Source organism: Diceros bicornis, chromosome 4 (assembly GCF_020826845.1).
Source record: "Diceros bicornis minor isolate mBicDic1 chromosome 4, mDicBic1.mat.cur, whole genome shotgun sequence".
NCBI lineage: Eukaryota > Metazoa > Chordata > Mammalia > Perissodactyla > Rhinocerotidae > Diceros > Diceros bicornis.
The window spans coordinates 94302877-94309558 of record NC_080743.1 but is presented as its reverse complement, the minus strand read 5'-3'; positions in this window follow the sequence as shown (position 1 = coordinate 94309558).

The following is a 6682-nucleotide window of genomic DNA, read 5'->3' as shown; positions in this document are numbered from 1 at the left end:
GTCACAAAAGTCTGGAAAAGTCCCATCGTGTGTTATGCCCTATATTTTCTATCATGGCTCCTCCTGAGTGGGGATGGTCCCACCATCCTTGGGATAGGGTACAGTTTAACTTGCCAAGACTATCAGAACTGAATGAGAATAAATCACATGACACTCCCCCCACCCCGGCCCCAAGACAAGTTCTGCAACAATGTAAAATTGGTGAGGCTGGTTATTGCCCCTTCTCCCCCATCATCCCCCCACACACCAAGTTTTCAGTCTGTGCCTCCAATTTTCCATCACGGCTCAGCTTGGTAACTGGGCCACTTCTTGAGTTGATCTTATGGGTAGACCAGTAGTTCTCAGCTGCACGTTGGAGTCATCTGATATGGTAGGCAGAACAATGGTCCCTAAAGGTGTCCATGTCAATCCCAGCAAACTGAATATGTTACATTACATGGCAAAGGGGAATTAATGTAGCAGATGGATTTGATATTGCTAATCAGCTGACTTTAAGATAGATTATCCGGATGGGCCCAACATAATCACAAGAGTCTTTAAATGTGGGAAAGGGAGGCAGAAAAGTCAATGTCCGAGTGACATGATGTGAGGCTCAACCGATCATTGCTGGCTTTGAAGATGGAAGGAACTCAGGCAGTCTCTAGACGCTGGAAAAGGTAAGAAAACCAATTCTCCCCTAGAGCCTGGAGTAAGGAATGCAAATCTGCCAACACTTTGATTTTAGCCTAGTGAGACCCATTTTGAACTTCTGCACTATTGACCTATAAGATAATAAATTTGTGTTGTTTTAAGCCACTAAGGTTGCGGTAAATTGTTAGAGCAGCAATAGGAAACTAATATTTCTGGGAAACTTTTTTTTGTGATGAGACGTTTTAACATCTACTCTTACAGCAACTTTTAAATATGTAATACAGTGTTAACTATAGTTGCCATGTTGTACATTACATCCCCATGACTTCCTCATTTTATAACTGGAAGTTTGTACCTTTGACCTCCTTCACCCATTTCACCCATCCCTACCCCCATGCCCCACATCTGGCAACCATCTATCTGCTCTATCTATAAGCTTGAGTTTTTTTTTTTTTTTTAATTCTACATATAAGAGAGATCATACTGTATTTGATTTTTTATGCTTGACTTATTTCACTTAGCATAATGCCCTCAAGGTTCATCCATGTTGTTGCAAATGGAAAGATTTTATTCTTTTTTATGACTGAATAATATTCCATTGTATACCACATTTTAAAAATCTATTTATCCATTGATGGGCATTTAGGTTGTTTCCATGTCTTGGCTGTTGTAAATAATGCTGCAGTGAACATAGGCATGCGTATATCTTTTTGAGTTAGTGTTTTTGTTTTCTTCAGACAAATACCCAGAAGTGAAACTGCTGAATCATGTGATAGCTCTACTTTTAATTTTTTGAGGAACCTCCATACTGTTTTCCATGGTGGCTGCACCAATTTACATTCCCACCAACACTGCACTACTTGGGAAACTTTCAAAAATGCTTAGGCCTGGACCTCACCCCCAGAGATTCTGACTTAGTTGGTCTGGGGTGCAGCCTATGCAAGAGAATTTTAAAAAGCTTTCTAGGTAATAATGTTGTACAGCCAAAGTTGAGGACCTCTGAGACAGAGGCTCTGTGAGTGGCTCTGTTATTAGGTGAGGAGGAAGGAGCCATTAATGGATATTGGCTTAGCTCTGAGATGCAAGCGGCAACAGTCACCTGATAACTGGAATATGCTCTCCCCTCACCCTGTCTAGAAAAAATACACTGTGTTTGCCTTACTCAGACTCACAACACTGATAACAGACGTGGGGTTTTTTCCCCAAACCAGGCAATTCTCCAACTCTCCCACACCAATTAGGTGTCATACAATTCAATTCAAACCTGACACTATCTGCCTGGGGTTAGTGCAGACCCCATAAGACGTGCACACCCCCCCCCCCACCTCAGATGCCAATCTCAAAATTGCAAGTCCAGGCTGTCACCTGTGCTTCTAACCAACTGGCTGTAAATCAGAGTTCTTATGACCTCCTCCTTGGGTTTGATAATTTGCTAGAGGGGCTCACAGAATTTAGGAAAATAGTTTGTGTAGATTACCAGTTATTTATGAAAGGATACAACTCAGGAAAAGCCAAATAGAAGAGATGCACACGGCAAAGTATGTGAGACGGGTGTGGAGCTTCTATGCCCTCTCTGGGCACGCCACCCTCCTTGTACCCCCGTGTGTGCACCCACCCGAAAGCTCTCAGAACCTGTACTCTTGGGGTTTTTATGGAAGCTTCGTCATGTAGGCATGATCCATTATTAACTCAATTTCCAGCCCCCCTCCCTTCCCCAGAGAATGGGAGGTGGGGCTGAAAGTTCCAAGATTCTAATCATAGCTTGGTCTTTCTGGTGACCAGCTCCCATCAAGGAGACCACCAAGAGTCAGCTCATTCGAACAAAAGATGCTCCTATCCCAGGAAATTACAGGACTTTTAGGAGCTATGTGTCAGGAACTGGGGTCAGAGACCAATATATATTTTTATTATTTCACACATATACACTATATGTGTACACCTATACACTCGCACACACCTCAGCTCTTTGCCCTTTAAGTGGGTGACAGGAGGGCGAGGAGGTCAACTTGCTGCATGGAGTGATTTCCTCTGTGGAGCACAGCAGCCCCACTCCCCACTGTAACTGGGCCCTGAGTGTACATCCTAAGGACTGCGTAATAAAGCCCAAAGACTTCAGTAAACCATGGGTAATCCCGTTTTCCTCTTGTGGTTTGTCTTGCCATTTGGTTTCTACAAATTTGTCAACAGGTGATGGTGGATAAGAAGTAGAATTCTTTTTTTCTTTTCTTTCTTTTTTTTTTTTTTTTGTGAGGAAGATCAGCCCTGAGCTAACATCTGCCAATCCTCTTCTTTTTGCCAGGAAGACTGGCTCTGGGCTAACATCCGTGCCCATCCTCCTCCACTTTATGTGGGACGCCGCCACAGCGTGGCTTGCCAAGCGGTATGTCAGTGCGCGCCTGGGATCCCAACCCGTGAACCCCAGGCCGCTGCAGCGGAGCGCGCGCACTTAACCGCTTGCGCCACCGGGCCGGCCCGAAGTAGAATTCTTAAGTTGGGTTTTTTGTTTTATATTCAATAAGCATTTTATTAGAGGCTGTTCTGTGCCAGACACCCTGCTTGTGCTGAGATAGAAAAAGTAAAGAGATACAGCTCCTGCTATTTCAGAGCTCGCTGGCTAGCTCAGGAGACAAATTGCAACACACGGATGAGTTCTGGAACCACATGTGCATAAAGTGTGAGGAATGCACAGAAGATGGTCAGGTATTTGCTAAGAGTCTTCTTAGATTCTCGTTAGAACAGACAGAGAAGGGGCCAGTCTCAATAAAAACTGCCCCCCTTGAAGGGATCAAAGGCAGGACGAGCTGTTTTGTTTTTCTAGCTCAGGTCTGAGCTGGTTCCTATGCTTCCCAGTAGATGGCACTAGAAATCACATTTAAGTTCTGGGGCGTCCACAAAATTCCCCTTGGAAGAGCAGAACTGGTGCAAGGAGCTGTTCCCCCTGAACCACATTTCCTGCTTCTTCCACTCGTGTCTGAGGACAGACTTCTACTTTGCCTATTCTCCTCTCTCTTCACCCAATCCCTACCCACTGCTCTTTCACCGCTGCCCTTTCCCTTCCCGTGGGTGTGGAGAGAGTGCTTGTCTCCAATCAAGTAGGTCTGCAGCGGTGGGTGGAGCACTGTGTGGAGGCAGAGAGCCCTTTCCCCAACAACCCTGATTTTAGAAACAATGGCTGGAAATAGAGCAATGGGATAATGCTAATAGGACATGAAAGAGCTTCAATCTAGGAAGCGTATCAATATGTATCTGGGCCTGAGCTGGCATGTCAAGTTTTCTCCCAAGATATGTCATTTCTATCCTAGTAGTAACTTAGCAGATAAGGCAAAAGGTTGGCAAAAATAAAATTTAATTTTAATAATGGATTTAGATATATTTTTAAAGCAAGCCTACCTATAGTGGGTTGAGTAGTGCCCCCCCCCAAAGAAATATCCAAGTCTTAACCCCTGGAAACTGTAAATGTGACCTGATTTGGAAAAAGGGTCTTTGCAGGTGTAATTAAGTTAAGGACCTCGAGATGAAATCATCCTGGATTAGGGCAGCCCTAAATCCAAAGACAAGACTTTTAGAATAGAAGGGGAAATGGGGCCGGGGGCCGGGGGCCCGGACACGACAAGGGGACAAGGCCATATGAAGACAGAGGCAGATTAGAGAGATGTGTCCATGAGCCAAGAAACGCTGTTTGCTAACAGCTGTCAGAAGCAAGGAAAGAGGCATGGAATGATTCTCCCTCAGAGCCTCCAGAAGGAACAACCCAGGTAACACCTTGAGTGAGGATTTCCAGCCTCTGTAATTGTGAGAGAACAAATTTCAGTTGTCTTAAGCCACCTAACTTATGGTACAGGTTTCCCCTGCTATTCAAAAGGTCGCTTTACCCCACTTTGCTTTTATGAACGACCTACATTAGTACCTGTTTTCGCTAACTGAAAGAAATCTAAGAGGATTTTCGCTTTTATGAAAAAAGGCAAAAAGCAAAAATAGCGCATTCAGCGTTTGTTTTACTGTGAGGTGTTACAGAGGCTAAGCGGTCAAGCACACTGCCCTGTTTCAAGCCTTCCACAGCAGGCACAGCAGACGAGGAAACTCGACCTTCGACATGGAGGCAGACAGACATAGAAGGTGTGGATGTTAGTGACCTGCCTGCCCTGACGGATTCAGATGGCGATGAGATGTTAATAGATGACCCTCCTCGTCTCTCTCCTACACCCCAGTGTCCTGCACCTCCCACCACCCCAACCTCCAACGGCTCAGCCTAACACACCATCACCACCATCACCGCCTCTCAGCCTTCCCGTGTGCTCGCTGTCTTCCCGGTTCTGGTGAGTGAAACTACACTGGTGAGTGAAACTACACTGTACGGACGTTATCCCTACTTTATACAGGCTGTGTATTTATCATCTCGTTCCTGCTTTTACTATATGTTAGTGTTATTTTAGGTTTTATGTGTTCTTTGGTATAATTTGGTAGGTTGTTTTTTGGGTCTAGGAACACTCAAAAATTTTTCCCGTGTAAGTTAATGGTAATTATTTCTTGACTTTATGCCATTTCAGCCTACGAAAGTTTTCATAGGAATGCTCTACTTCTGGATAGCGGGGGTAACTTGTAATTTGTTCCGGCAGGCTCAGGAAATGCATACACTGCCTAAAAGGGTTTTTGTCTGTACCGCTCCACAGAACCAGAGATTGTGTGGCCTCTGGGCCACATTCTACCTACAGATGTCTTTAGTTTAGCCTTCACAGGATATTTTATATGAAATCTGGATTTCCGGCTTCTTTTGAAAACTTAGAAGCTCTGGCAATTCTGGGCTTATGGTCACACTTGGTTAGAACTGGTAAGCATCTGTCCATTTTAGATAGGTCATATTTACTACAGTCCCCACTGCTCCCTGTCTGCCTCCTTCATGCATTTATGTTGCATGCCTGGTCCTACTGGCATTTGAGTTTTTAGCTCTTGTATGTGCATCAGGATTGGTGAGTTAGGAGACACAATCCTTTTCTTTAGAATAAGGGGAAAGGAACCCCTGCTTTTGTAGTCAGTAGTTTTGGGAGATTTTCATATAGCAGCACAGTGTACAACAGGTTTCTGAAATCTGATTTCTCAACAAAACCACCTGGGGACCATTTTCCACATATAGATTCTGGACCATATCCCAGACATACTATATCAGAATCTTGAGTGTGTGTGTGGTGATGGAGTGGACAGGGGTAGAGCCCAGGAATCTGCAATTTTAAAGGCTTTCAAGCAATTCTGTTAATAAACAGGCCTTAAAATAGCTGCTGTAGGATATTATCTTCTAGGACTAAAAAAGGGAGACAGTGTGAGTTTGTCATTCCACCGGAGATCTTGGAAGCATATTGTTTTTAAAAAAGTCTTTTTTCAAGAAAATTGAAATGGTTTGCAATATTTTGTGGAGCTACGGGTTTGAATTCATTAGATTCTTTCTATTTAAGTATCTACAAACCAAGCACCAAAACAAGGTAGTTCCTTTAATAAAAGCATGGATACAAACCCAATTAATATTATAGTGATATATTTATTTATGTAGGCAATATATTCATGAAAACTTTTTTCTCCCTGTTTTGGTGGTGAGTGGGAACAAGCTGAGAAGAAGGTCTGCAGGGCTTGTTGACCTGCTGATGGAGTTTGCAGAGTGCCATCTTGGAGGCATAGTATTGGTTAGGTTGAGATTTAATCTACAACTCTGAAATAACGGTTTCCAGCTTTCTTCTTTAAAATAAGGCGTGGATCTCTACCAGTTTCCTGAGGATGCCAGCAGAGCACCTGAAGAAACAAGTAAGGAAATGTTGTGAGGGTATGCACAGAAAGTTGATAGGCAAAGTGAAGTTATCATTATTTTGATCAAGGAAGGTTACATACATTTTACAGTTCTCCAAAGAATTACATACAGATTCAATTCACAAGTATCTTATTAAATGATTCCTTTATTTGATAAACATTTATTGTCTACCATGAGCCAGGCACTGTTCCATTGTACTAGAAATATTGTAGTGAATAAAAGTAAGAATAAAAGTCCCTGCTCTCATGAGCCTTATAT